Here is a 13,288-nt window from a genome sequence, read left to right on the forward strand (position 1 = left end):
GAAATTCTCTGGCCTGTTATGTAGGAGGTCAGAATAGATGATCATAATGGTCTCATCTGGCCTTCGAATCTATGAAAATCTATTAATCAAACAGCTGATGTATTGTTGCTTTCTGTATAGTTTCTTTCTGCTATTTTAACCACCAAGTTCAAATTCCTAGAATTTGCAAAAACTAAAAAAGCAATGTAGAACCTCCTTGTTGTTAGTCTTTTCCATTAGAGATTTTACCGTTTTTTTTTTTTTTTTTTTTTTTTTGGCAGGATGTTGAAATAGTAACTAGATAGACAGACAGCAATTCAGCTGTTGGAAGTTTGTCTGCTGTGTGGGCAGCAGACCTGCTATTTTTTTGAAAGCCTAAATGGAACACTGGTACCTGTTGTCTGTAATCTGTTTGGGCTCTGTATACTTTCATCTCTGAAAATCAGACTGCTGATGCATGTTGGCAACTTTTGGCCTATATACATGTTTACTGTTAAAGTGCTCTGGGAGCTGTGTAGGAAAAGTGCCAAGTATGTGTAAGGATTATTGTTCTGTCTTTCAAAATCTTTACAGATTTTATAGGAACAGTTGTACTAGCAGAGTGGATTCCTTATGCTTCTAACCCCATGGTTTTATTAACCTGTCATCTTACTGTTCTGTTAAATTCAACAGGCACTGTTACATCATATCTTCCTCTCTATGTAACCTCTTCTGTTGTCGTCGTCTTACAACCAAGGTGGATAAAAGTTAACGTTTTTTATTGTTTTTTTGATAAAATGCTTTTTGAGGGGGAAAAACCTATCTAAAGATGATATTAAGATACACTATAGCTCAAAGATATCTCATCATGGAATAGGGATTATAAAGTCTAATTCTATAGTATGAGACAATATATTCATGTAATGTTTAAGAAAAGTTTTGTAAATGAGTTCCAATAGTTCATGGATAAGGGACCCAATCTTATGGGGTTTTAGGGTCTTCTGTATAGCTTATTTAGGTTAATCTTTCTATCTACCCAATGAGACTCAGTGTTCAGTCTAGAAGATACCATCAGAGATGCTTAGTTTTGCAGTTTTTAAACTGTGGATTTGTGTCTCCAGAGGTAACATGCTTGTTAACAGCAAAAATGTTTTTAGATAAATCATATAGAGGTGAGAAATATCAGACCTCAACCATATTGTCCCTCTGCAAACTTGTGTACACAGTATCAATCCCTTACCTCTCTCTAAAAGTGCAAAGTTTCAAAAAGTTCCATGTGTGATGGGTTGGGTCACAGAAACCCCCTTGGGACTGCCACCTGATGTGCTGGGAGTACCTCTGAGCTGGTTTTCCCTGCCAGCTTGGGATTCCAGTACCTTGCCTTGTTTGAGTCGGACACGCTTACCTGTTGCAAACACAGGTCCAAGTCTGAGCCACATCCCCCACAAGCTGCAGGCTTAACTGAAAACAGCTTCAGAAGTGCTCCTATCTCCAGCACTCAGATACCCAACTCCCAATAAGGTCTAAACACCAAATAAATCTGTTTTTTTTTTCTTTTTTTTTTTTTTACCCTATATAAAGCTTATGCAGGATAAACTCAAAGTGTTCGCCCTCTGTAACACTGATAGAGAGAGATGCACAGCTATTCTCCCCCCTCCCCGCCCTGGTATTAATACTTACTCTGGGTTAATAAATAAAAAGTGATTTAAGTGATTCCAAGTAATAACAGAACAAAGTGAATTACCAAGCAAAGTAAAATAAAACACGCAAGTCTAAGCCTAATATAGTAAGAAAACTGAATACAGATTAAAATCTCACCCTCAGATGTTTCAATAAGCTTCTATCACAGACGACACCTTCTTAGTCTGGGCCCAATCCTTTCTGCTGGTACAATCCTTGTTCCAGCTCAGGTGGTAACTAGGTGATTTCTCATGACTGCAGCCTCCATTTTTCTGTTCCATTCTCTTATATATTTTTTGCACAAGGCGGGACTCCTTTGTCCCTCTCTGGGTTCCCACCTCTCTTTCTAAACGGAAAAGCACCAGGTTAAAGATGGAGTCTAGTTCAGGTGACATGATCACATATCACTGTAAGACTTCATTGCCCACTTGCCAGGACACAGGTATACAGGAAGACTTGCAAGTAAATAGTCATGTGCAACCAATTGTTCTGGTTAATGGGAGCCATCAAGATTCCAAGCCACCATTAATGGCCCATACTTTGCATAACTACAATAGGAACTCAGTTATATTTCAAATTTTTAGTTTCAGATACAAGAATGATACATTTTATACAAATAGGATGACCACACTCAGTAGATTATAAGCTTTGTAATAATACCTTACAAGATACCTTTTGTGTGAAGCATATTGCAGTTACATTATATTTGCACTCATTAGATATTTTCATAAAATCATAGAGTGCAACATCACACAATGAATAGAAGATTGTTTGGAGCAGAATAGATCTGGACAAGGAAGTCGTCTGGAGATAAATATCAGAAGGGAGGGACAGGCAGTAGAAACAAAAGTGAAACTATTTGAGCAGCATATTCCAGAAGTCTTGAGGTCTTTCTGAGTGTAGCCTTCATTGGTTTGAGATCTACCATAGCATTCTCTCACTAAAAGGGAAGATATATAATGGCAGCAGGCTGTAAAAGAGACACAGTTTGGAAATATTTTAATGAAGTTCCTCTGCCTGTGGGTAAGACAGGCATGCATGCATAATGCAAACAGTGCAACAAAAATGCAAGGCCTGCTTGCCTGAATGAAACAACATTATGAGAAGTGTTCCTTCTCAGGAGGAAGCTGCATTGAAGATGGTGAAAGGAACATGTTTGAACTTTCAGGACCTTCAGGTTGGTAAACTGTTTTTTTATCTCACACTTCTTTCTTTAGGACTGCATGTTTTCCTTCTGGACTATTCTTGAATTCTCATGTTTGAGCAAAAAAACATAGTTACTCTATGGTACTATCATTTTAGATGCAGTTGTGATTAAAAAATAGCTCGAATAGGCAGATCTTCCTTTTACATTTTCACCTTGAAAGTAGTACTGAGTGTCAGGGAATGCAATGAGTAATACTAAATGAGCAGTATGGGAATAAGTTAAATAACTGCATTGACTTATTTTGTTTAGGAGACTCCATCCTCAACATACAGGATTCTGAAGACTATCCACCTTCAAGATCACCATCATTTTCTATAGTTTCAGAGTTATCTGCCAATAATAGTGTTTCAGTCACATCATGTATATCACAGAGCCACAGTATCACCTGTAGCAAAACGGAAAAAAAACTCCATCCAGAAACAACCATAGATAAGTTTATCATAAGAACCAGCAGATTACAAAAAGAGAGGTAATTGATGAAAAAAAATGCCCGGTTTGTTTATGCAACAAACTTTCCTTTCCATATGATTGAGAACCCACACTTCATTTACATGGTTCAGTCATGAAGACCAGAATACAGTTCACCCAACAAAGCAGATGTTGCAGGCATATTGCTGGATAAAATGTGTGAAAGAGAAATTGAGCAGTGTGCAAAAGGTCTAGAGGGTGAAATTGTTAACCTGAGTCTTGACGGGTGAAGCAGTGTCCACACAATGATCCTGTTGTTTGTGCTTGTGTGACAACAGAAGAAGGGAAATATCTTCCTAATCCATTTTGTTGCCCTCCGCTCGACTCTTTCCAATTTTTCCACATCCTTCTTGTAGTGTGGGGCCCAAAACTGGACACAATACCCCAGATGGGGCCTCACCAACGCCAAATAGAGGGGAATGATCACGTCCTTCGATCTTCTGAGAATGCCCCTACTTATACAGCCCAAAATGCCATTAGCCTTCTTGGCAGCAAGGGCACACTTTTTTATGGTTGCAGTGCTCATTTGATGCACCTCCTAGCGAAAGACTTCAGTGTTCCAGAAATAAAGGCTAATGTTGTTGAAATTGCAAAATATTTCCGTAACAACCATTTTGCAGCAGCTACTCTGAAAAAAGTGGGAGGAACGTAGCTAACTCTCCCACAAGATGTGCAGTGGAACTCAGTAGTAGACTGTTTTGAGCACTAGATCAAGAACTGACCTAATCTGATGACAGTTGTGAACAAATTCATGAAAAAATAGACAGCACTGTCACAGCCAAAGTTCTCAACATTGGGCTTAAGAGAAATGTTGAACAAATGCTGAGTACCCTGAAACCTATTTCTGTAGCCTTGAACAAGGATGCAGGAAAATAGCTATTTTATTGCTGACATTGTTGAAATTTTGAAGGAACTGAGAGATCTTAGAGAGAAATATGCAATGATAAAGTTAAATTACAAGCATTAAAAAAAGAATAGGATAGGCACTATGCAGCTCATTCTTTTGCAAATATTCTCAATACTCGGTACCAGGGTCAAACCTTAACTGCTGAAGAAGAGGAGTTGGCTATGACATGGACATCGAGTAATCATCCCTTCATAATGCCAACTATAATAAACTTCAGAGCCAAGGGTGAACATTCAAGAAACATGTTTGCTGATGATGTTTTAAAGAGAGTCACACCAGTGATCTGGTGGAAGTCACTTAAGCACTTGGATTCAGAGACCGTTGAAGTGATGATCTCACTTTTAACAGCAGTAGCATCTTCTGTTGGTGTAGAAGGAATATTTTCTTCCTTTTGGACTAATTCATTCCAAACTGATAAATCGTTTGGGACCTGAAAAAGCAGGAAATCTTGTTTTTCTTTTCCAGATTATAACAAACAGGAAAATGAAGGTGAAGACAACTGAGTTAGCTGCAGAAGCCAGTATGTTAAGTTTCTCCTGTTGACCTGGCTGACACAGTCGATTTTTTAAAATATTTCATTTAACTATTTAACAAAAACAAACCTGATTTTAAAAAACTTGAATGTTTAACTACGTTCAAAATTAATATACTTGTTTTGTTATGATTGTTGTTGAAGAAAAATCCAGAATACATAACGTTGTTGTTTTAGTTAAATAAAACAATTTAAATATCTGTCTGGTGATATTCTCCTAAATTCTCCAGATGTCAGTGATTAACCTGTTGAACTGGAGATAGTTCACCTCCCTCTGGTAAATGAAATAACCAAACAATCATTCATTTTCTGATACAGCTGTAAAACTAATCTGAAAAGTTTTCAAAATAAATCACTTTAAAAATGTATAGTGTAAAAATGAAACCTACATCTATCTCTGTTGTGAAAAATATGTATTAAGGTTATAACAACCAACAAGTATGCACTTTTATGTAGAAATCCATGATTAAATTGAGTCTTGCTGACTAGTGGTTTAAACAATTTGATTTAGTCAAATCCACTCTGCTTACAACACAACCAGTTAATATGTGAACGCAAAAGAAATGTCTGCGCTTTTGAAGACATAAGTGAGCAAATTCAGTTATAGTTCCCGCAGCCTCCTTGCATTCAAGTAGTTACTTGTGTGGAGTGAGTGTAGTGGTAACTTTTATGCCCCAATAAGTGCGGTATGAATTAGATGCTGTGGGATTCATAATGAAGTTTCCTGACTTTTGTACATTTTAATATATCCCTTGTATTTTGATCTTGACTTCATTAGTTTTTAAAGATTAAAAGCACATGCACATTTGCTTTTTTTATCTGCATATGCGTAGGGCTAGATAGTTCAGGTACGCATGAGCAGGTATCTGTCACTAAATGCCTACGGTAATTTAACATTGTTTTCAGTCAGTTTGATTTCTTAGCCAGCTTTTTCCAAGTTGTGCAAAGCTGGTATTCCTCACTGAGGTGTATCTACACTATCTGCCAGAATTAACCGTGTCAGAAGCCATTTTTGTTTTATCAGAAGACACTAAGTCATCTGAACAATTTTCTTAGTGGCTGACACATACCACGTTCCTCTCTTCTGAAATGGCCAAGTAATCTCTCTCTTCAGACACTGCAGTATCAAGAAGGTTGTAAAAATGATGTATATGCTCAATGTCCTTGAGTCCCGGGCTGTCTTTTTGAGCCAGGCCACTGACACCGAAAATGCAGAGTGAAGACAAGCTGGAATTCTCAGAAAAGTTTGCTGCTTGAGTTTTCTTTGAGGTGCTGCAGAGTTTTCTCACATCCCTTTGCTTTTATGACTTCTTTTAAAATAAGTATATATTAATGCTGTCAGCAGTTCTAACTTTAGCTGTGTCCTTGATCTGAATGTTTTGAAGCTAAAACCCTGTTGTTGATGATACTGGTAATGTGGAATAGATTCTCTAGCTCAGTGGTTTTCAACCTTTTTTTCATTTGTGGACCCCTAAAAAATTTCAAATGAAGCTGGGGACCCCTTTGGAAATCTGAGATATAGTCTGCAGACCTCCAGGGGTCCACAGATTGAAAACCACTGCTCTAGCCCTGCCCTGAGCATTTCTGTTGACCTTGTAGGTTGTGATCACAGTGTCAGAGTCACTGGGTCAGTGCTCTGGAACTACTCCATATGAAGCCAGTCAGGACTCTGAGGGAGCATGCTTCCACTCTCTGAGCATACTGTCTCCAGGGCAAGACGCTTACACAGCTTCAACCTTCCTGGGTCTGACCTCAGAGCTTTCAGTATCCCCTTCCACACAGTGTGCTTCCCGCAGTGAGTCCACCTGGGTGGGGCTCCTGGGGAAGCCAGGGGGCCCTGCACCCCAACTCTGCAGTCAGATATGACTCTCAAGCTGCTCGTAAAACAGAAGGTTTATTAGTCGACAGGAACACAGCATAGGACAGAACTTGTTAGCACAGAAATCAGTGACTTTCAGCCAAGTCCATCTTGGGAGTCCTGGGACAGACACCCTGGACTCTCCCTCTTCCAGTCCTCTCACACAAACTGCCAGCTTCCAGTGATCGAACCTTCGACACCCCCCTGTTGCTGCTCCTCCTTCTTTGTCTCACTTCCTGGGCAAAAGATGTCACCTGGTCGCATCCCCCTCCTGGGTCACAGGTTACATAGGTGCAAACAGCTGGGCAGCCTCACCTGCCCTGAGAGCCTCAGCAAAAATCACACACCCAGTTCTCACCACCGAAGTATTGGTGCAGTACACTGGGAAACTAAGGTACACGTAGTATTAGTATAGGACACTAAGACTCACATGCAACATAACAAGATGAATAAAACCCCACTTTGTCATACACAGTACTTCTGTTAGTTTGATCTTTGATTAAATGCCTGCTGCTCATCCTTTAAACCAATCAGAAGGGATCTGCATATGTAAATAAACTTAGACATTTAAACAAGTAGGACCAAGCTAGTTATTGTAGGTGATTGTATTAAGGTCACAAATCAGAGCTCACAGGGGGATGACCATTGCTTATGTACTTCTTGATGGTTTTCCCTGCAACTATTTGTTCCCACGGGCTCTTCCTTTCTGCATTAAAGATCAAGACTTTTTGAATGTGGACCACTATCAGTTAAAAACACTGACCTTTGAGTTCTTGAGATCACAGCAGTATCTTTGTATCAATAAGGCAGAAGAGGTAGAAGCTAATATTAGCTGGTGTAGTACACAGGGGGCAACAACTGAGCAGAGATTTCCAATAAATAGGGTGCTAATCTCCTTACTGGGGAAAAGACTCAGAGGCTTTGAGAGGTCATCTCTGTTTGCAAAGGGAGAGGTTCTCAGCAGAGTGGAAGGCAATAGATGAACCTTCAGGGGTACATCAGCCCTGGGATGAGTGAGATGCTTCCAGATAAGTGTCCTGACTCCAGCCAAGTCCCTGTATGTGTGAGACTCACTCAAGTAAGAGGCCGTGAGCCAGAAGAGAACCATTCAGAACTGATATATGTGGAACAGTCTGCTTGGCTGTCGGACCAGTGTGACACAATACATTCAGCGCAGCAGTTCTCTAAGCGCTTTCTCTTCTAGCCTGGTGCTGAGAGATGAGTAGCTCACTTTGATCAAAACAGGATCAAAGGCTCCTGCCAAGCATTAGGAAACATCAGTGCACAATATATTGTTTGTTTTGCCCAGCTTTGGTGTGCTTGTGCTCCCTGTATGTAATGTTAGCAGAGAACTGTGAGGAGTTTGGGTCTGTGACTGTGTCCCCCAGCAAGACCATACTAAATCTTAGTTGCATTGTTCTTTAATATCTGTACTTGTGAATTTATGCTTCAAGAAAAGTATTTTGTAATTTTGATACCCAATCTTTGGCAACAGGGAGTTTTTAGCGAGGTATCATCCTGGTCTCTGGCATTAATGCTGTTGTCTTCCAGTTAGAGATTTATTTATTAAGAGTATTTTTAATCAAATTGGTGGGTGATATTCCCCTCAAGTGAAGGTTGCTCCATTGAGTCTGAGATTGCATGTTACAGAGTAGATACCTAGAGCTTTTTCCTAGAGCTGCATCTGGTTCAGGGTTGCCCAGATTTTGCCCAACCATGACAGTATTGGAAACTTGCCAGGAACTTGAGCTATGTCCCAATCATCAATTGCCGAAGAGTGGCACAGAGGTAGTGTAACCCACTCCATGCACGCTCTTCTCCCTTGTGGCTGGGCCAAAAACAGAGGTTGATGAGCCTCCTAGGTCTGTCTATGCTGAACTGTAAGCCTGGGTCTGTGGGATCTGCTCTTGAGAAGCCACACTGCATTGTAACCTGGGTTTACACTTACTTGACCCAGGTCTCTCAGCTGTGCTCATGCAGCCATACTGCACTACACAGACCTCCTGTTTCACGTCTACAGCTTGAGCTGCATCCATACTGCACAATGACAGTGCTTGGATCTTAGTCTCAGAGGGACTTGGGCTTGGACCTGGGTCCTTGCTGATCTCATGCAGTTTGGGGGTGGGGGTGTCAAAGTTGAGTCTGAGCCTAGGTTGACAATGCAGTGTACAGACATCTCTACAGCTTTGGCTGGCAGATCTGGGTGTTTTATCTCAGGCAGCTGAGGCTCATGCTTTTGCATGCAGAGGCTTGATAGTAATTATGTAGTTTAAATTTTGGTAACAAGTTCAGTGCATGAGCAGGGAAAGACACTAGCTCTCCTCTCCATAGGTATGTTGTCTTTGTATGGATAATGAGGAGCACAAACTTATTTCTATCTCTAAACTAGATGGCTCTTCTCAGTCAGAGCTATTCTGTGTAATAGGCCACTTTAAAAATAGTCACTTTTTCTGAAGCTGTAAGTGCAGTTTAAGAAAACTCAACTCAAATCTGCTCACTGTTAGTTTGCTCACTATTTTTTAGAAACATTGTAAAGGCCATTCAGTCTTGGCTGATTTATGTCAGTTTGGTGCTACTCTGAAAAGTGGCTGTAAACACGACATTGAGGCAGAAGGTTTGGCCTGGAAGTTGCTACTTAGCTGTTAACTCTGTGTAAGAAGAAACAGAATCCAGATCCTCTTAATTATATTGTGTCTGCAAGGCTAACAGCAGAAAAAGCAGTAAAAATATATGTAGTCAGTGAATCTGACTCTCTAATACAACAGGCTATGTCTACACTGCAGACTTAGCCCAGGCTCTGACTCAGATTTAAGCCTAAACCACCCCCCTCCGCCACACCTTCCATCCACACGCAAATCAATGTGACTCAGGCCAGCAAGAACTAGAATCCCAGTCTTGGGACTCTATTAAGGGGCTGATTCAGAGCCTGAACCCTGCTGTGACTTGTGTCCAAGCCCAGTCATTTTGTAGTATGGACGCAGCTCAAGCCACAGACCTTAGTCAGAAGGTCTGCACAGCACAGTATGGATGCGTTTGCGTGGCTGAGATACCCATGTCCAGCAGTTGTAGACCCAGGTTTACAGTGCTGTATAGACACTCAAACATGGGTTTGGCAACGCCTAGTCCACAACTGCAGGCCCTACAGACCTGGCTTTACCACACAGTGTAGACATACTCACAGGAGCATGGTCTGTGGAGCAAGAAGATGCTGTTTTTACCTAGTCTTTTTTCTGTGTAACACCACTTTTATATTATGGGGGGAGGAAGTGTTACTGCCAAAATCAATGGTTTAAAGTTGGATTAACATTAGTTGATATAGAAATATGTAATGTAAAACCCTTGTAATTCCTGGGACTTCATAACATTGTTCCAGGAAGCATACTTGTGCAGAAGAGACCAGCCTTATGAACTGACTTCCCCTGTAGTTTGACTAAGGTAAATTAAAACGTCTGTTGTTCCTGAATCAATATTGTTTGCATGACAGTGCCCTCATTGTCTCTTGGCCTCTCTGCACGTACATGCTGCTGTTTGTCATGCCTCAGGTAACCCAGTATGGCTCTTGCAAGTCTATTTCTCACTTCTCTTTATATAAATCTAGCAGTTCTGTTGCTGCTTGGAATTGCACAGAATAAATGATGTTTGCAGTGGTGTTGTAGCTGTTTGTCTGGTCCCAGGATATCAGAGACACAAGGTGGGTGAGGTAATAGCTTTGATTAGACCAACTTCTGTTGGTGAGAGAGAGAGATGCTTACCTGGAGCTCTTCTTCAGGACCTTGAAAATCAATCTGTCTCACTTATCAGAAGTTGGTCCAAGAAAAGATATTACCTCACCCACCTTATCTCTCTCATATCCTGGGACCAGACAAACAGCTGCAACCCCACTGCATGTTTGTAAACATACAGGCAGTCATCCCAGTCCTGAAATTGCTCAGTCCCTAGAATGACTTGAGCCCTTGAAAAAAATCAACTCTTTCTCCTTAGTCTTGAGTTCTTGATAGACACTCTAAACTCGGTGATGTAGAAGATTTCTAAGAATAATCTTCTGCTTAGGTGAGCTCAAGGCTCCCACAATGCTCAAAACGTTCTTGTGTATGTGCAGGGCTAGTTTCTGTAGGGAGATGCCCTGATTTTTTCAGAGATGCCTAGTTTACACAGCTCCCAGTGAAACCAGTGGATGTAATGAGTGTTGAGCAATTCTGAAAATCAAGCTATTCACCTTTCCTGCTTATAAGGTTAACATCAAAAGTGCGATGTATCCATTCCCGGGGTCCAGTGGCAGTCCGTTCCCAAGAACCTATGCCTGTGTCTACAGCATCTGCATCACAAGGAGAGGCACATAACTGAGCCACTTGGCAGAGGGGTATATTTGCCAAACACTGGCCAGTCATGCAACGTCTGTGTCACAGTTTAGTGACCCCAGTCTCTCAGCAATAGCCTTGGCTTGACTAGGAGACCACCTTACTACATCTGTGACCAGCTCTGTTGTGGGAGGAGCTCTGCCACCCCGACCGAGAAAACAGAGGGCTGCTGCTTGCCAGGAGCTAGGATTCATGATGTGACGGAGAGACTGCCAAGACTCATCAAGCCCTCAGATCGCTACCCCTTCCTGCTTCTCCACTTGGGGACCAGTGATACTGCCAAGAATGACCTTGAGTGGATCGCTGCGACTCTGTGGCTCTGGGAAGAAGGATAAGGCATTTGAGGCACAAGTGATGGTCTCCTCCATTCTCCCCATGCAGGGAAAAGGCCTGGGTAGAGACCGTCGAATTGTAGAAGTCAATGAATGGCTGCGCAGATGGTGTCGGACAGAAGGCTTTGGATTCTTCGACCATGGGATGGTGCTCCAAGGAGGAGTGCTAGGTAGATACAGGCTCCACCTAACAAAGAGGGAAGAGCATCTTCGCAAGCTGGCTGGCTAACCTAGTGAGGAGGGCTTTAAACTAGGTTCACCGGGGGAAGGAGACCAAAGCCTTGAGGTAAGTGGGGAAATGGGATACTGGGAGGAAGCATGAGCAGGAGAGTGCAAGAGGGGAGGACTCCTGTCTCAGACTGAGAAAGCGGGACAATCAGTGAGTTATCTTAAGTGCCTGTACACAAATGCAGGACGCCTGGGAAACAAGCAGGGAGAACTGGAAGTCCTGGAACAGTCAAGGAACTGTGATGTGATTAGAATAACGGAGACTTGGTGTCAAGTATCAGAGGGGTAGCTGTAGCTGTAAGTCTGGATCTGTAAAAAGCAACAGACAGAGTCCTTTGGCACCTTATAGACTAACAGAAGTATTGGAGCATTAGCTTTTGTGGATGAATACCAACTTCGTCAGATGCATGCTCCAATACTTCTGTTAGTCTATAAGGTGCCACAGGATCCTTTGTCGCTTTTTACAGAGACTTGATGGGATAACTCTCATGACTGGAGTACTGTCATGGATGTACATAAACTGTTCAGGAAGGACAGGCACGGCAGAAAAGGTGGGGGAGTTGCATTGTATGTAAGAGAGGAGTATGACTGCTCAAAGCTCCGGTATGAAACTGCAGAAAAACCAGAGAGTCTCTGGATTAAGTTTAGAACTGTGAGCAACAAGGGTGGTGATGTGGTAGGAGTCTGCAATAGACTACCAGACTAGGGGGATGAAGTGGATGAGGCTTTCTTCCGGCAACTAGCAGAAGTTACTAGATCGCAGGCCCTGGTTCTCATGGGAGACTTTAATCACCCTGATATCTGCTGGGAGAGCAATACAGCGGTGCACAGACAATCCAGGAAGTTTTTGGGAAGTGTGGGGGACAATTTCCTGGTGCAAGTGCTGGAGGAAGCAGCTAGGTGCAGGACTTTTCTAGACCTGCTGCTCACAAACCATGAAGAATTACAGGGGAAACAAAAGTGGATGGGAACCTGGGAGACAGTGACCATGAGATGGTTGTGTTAGGGATCCTGACACAAGGAAGAAAGGAGAGCAGCAGAATATGGACCCTCGACTTCAGAAAAGCAGACTTTGACTCCCTCAGGGAACTGATGGGCAGGATCCTTCGGGAGAATAACATGAGGGGAAAGGAGTCCAGGAGAACTGGCTGTATTTTAAAGAATCCTTATTGAGGTTGCAGGAAAAAACCATCCCGATGTGTAGAAAGAACAGTAAATATGGAAGGCGACTAGCTTGGCTTGACAATGAAATCCTTGCTGATCTTGAACGCAAAAAAGAAGCTTATAAGAAGTGAGTGATTGGACAGATGACCAGGGAGGAGAATAAAAATATTGCTCAGGCATGCAGGAATGAAATCAGGAAGGCCAAATCACACTTGGAGTTGCAGCTAGCAAGAGATGTTAAGAGTAACAATAAGGGTTTCTTCAGGTATGTTAGCAACAAGGTGGTGGCCAAGGAAAGTGTGGGCCCCTTACTGAATGAGAGAGGCAACCTAGTGACAGAGGATGTGAAAAAAGCTAATATGCTCAATGCTTTTTTTGCCTCTGTCTTCACAAACAAGGTCAGCTCCCAGACTGCTGCACTGGGCAGCACAGTATGGGGAGGAGGTGACCAGCCCTCTGTGGAGAAAGAAGTGGTTCGGAACTATTTAGAAAAACTGGACGAGCACAAGTCCATGGGGTTGGATGCACTGCATCCTAGGGTGCTAAAGGAGTTGGCGGATGTGATTGCAGAGCCACTGACCATTATCTTTGAAAAC

The 13,288-nt window shown here is 42.2% G+C and overlaps 1 protein-coding gene across 4 annotated transcripts in view; it reads left to right on the forward strand.

Moving 5' to 3' along the window:
* The window catches only part of IP6K1 (inositol hexakisphosphate kinase 1), an 85,337-nt gene that overhangs the window by 24,525 nt on the left and 47,524 nt on the right, over positions 1 to 13,288 (forward strand). For 2 of the 4 annotated variants that reach the window (XM_050960225.1, XM_050960224.1), the window contains exon 2: positions 2,759 to 2,815. The exons of the other annotated variants lie outside the window; for them this stretch is intronic. The gene's annotated coding sequence lies outside the window, so the exon portion shown is untranslated. The remainder of the gene's footprint in view (positions 1 to 2,758; positions 2,816 to 13,288) is intronic. 4 annotated transcript variants of the gene reach the window in all.

Source organism: Gopherus flavomarginatus, chromosome 6, assembly GCF_025201925.1.
Source record: "Gopherus flavomarginatus isolate rGopFla2 chromosome 6, rGopFla2.mat.asm, whole genome shotgun sequence".
Lineage (NCBI taxonomy): Eukaryota > Metazoa > Chordata > Testudines > Testudinidae > Gopherus > Gopherus flavomarginatus.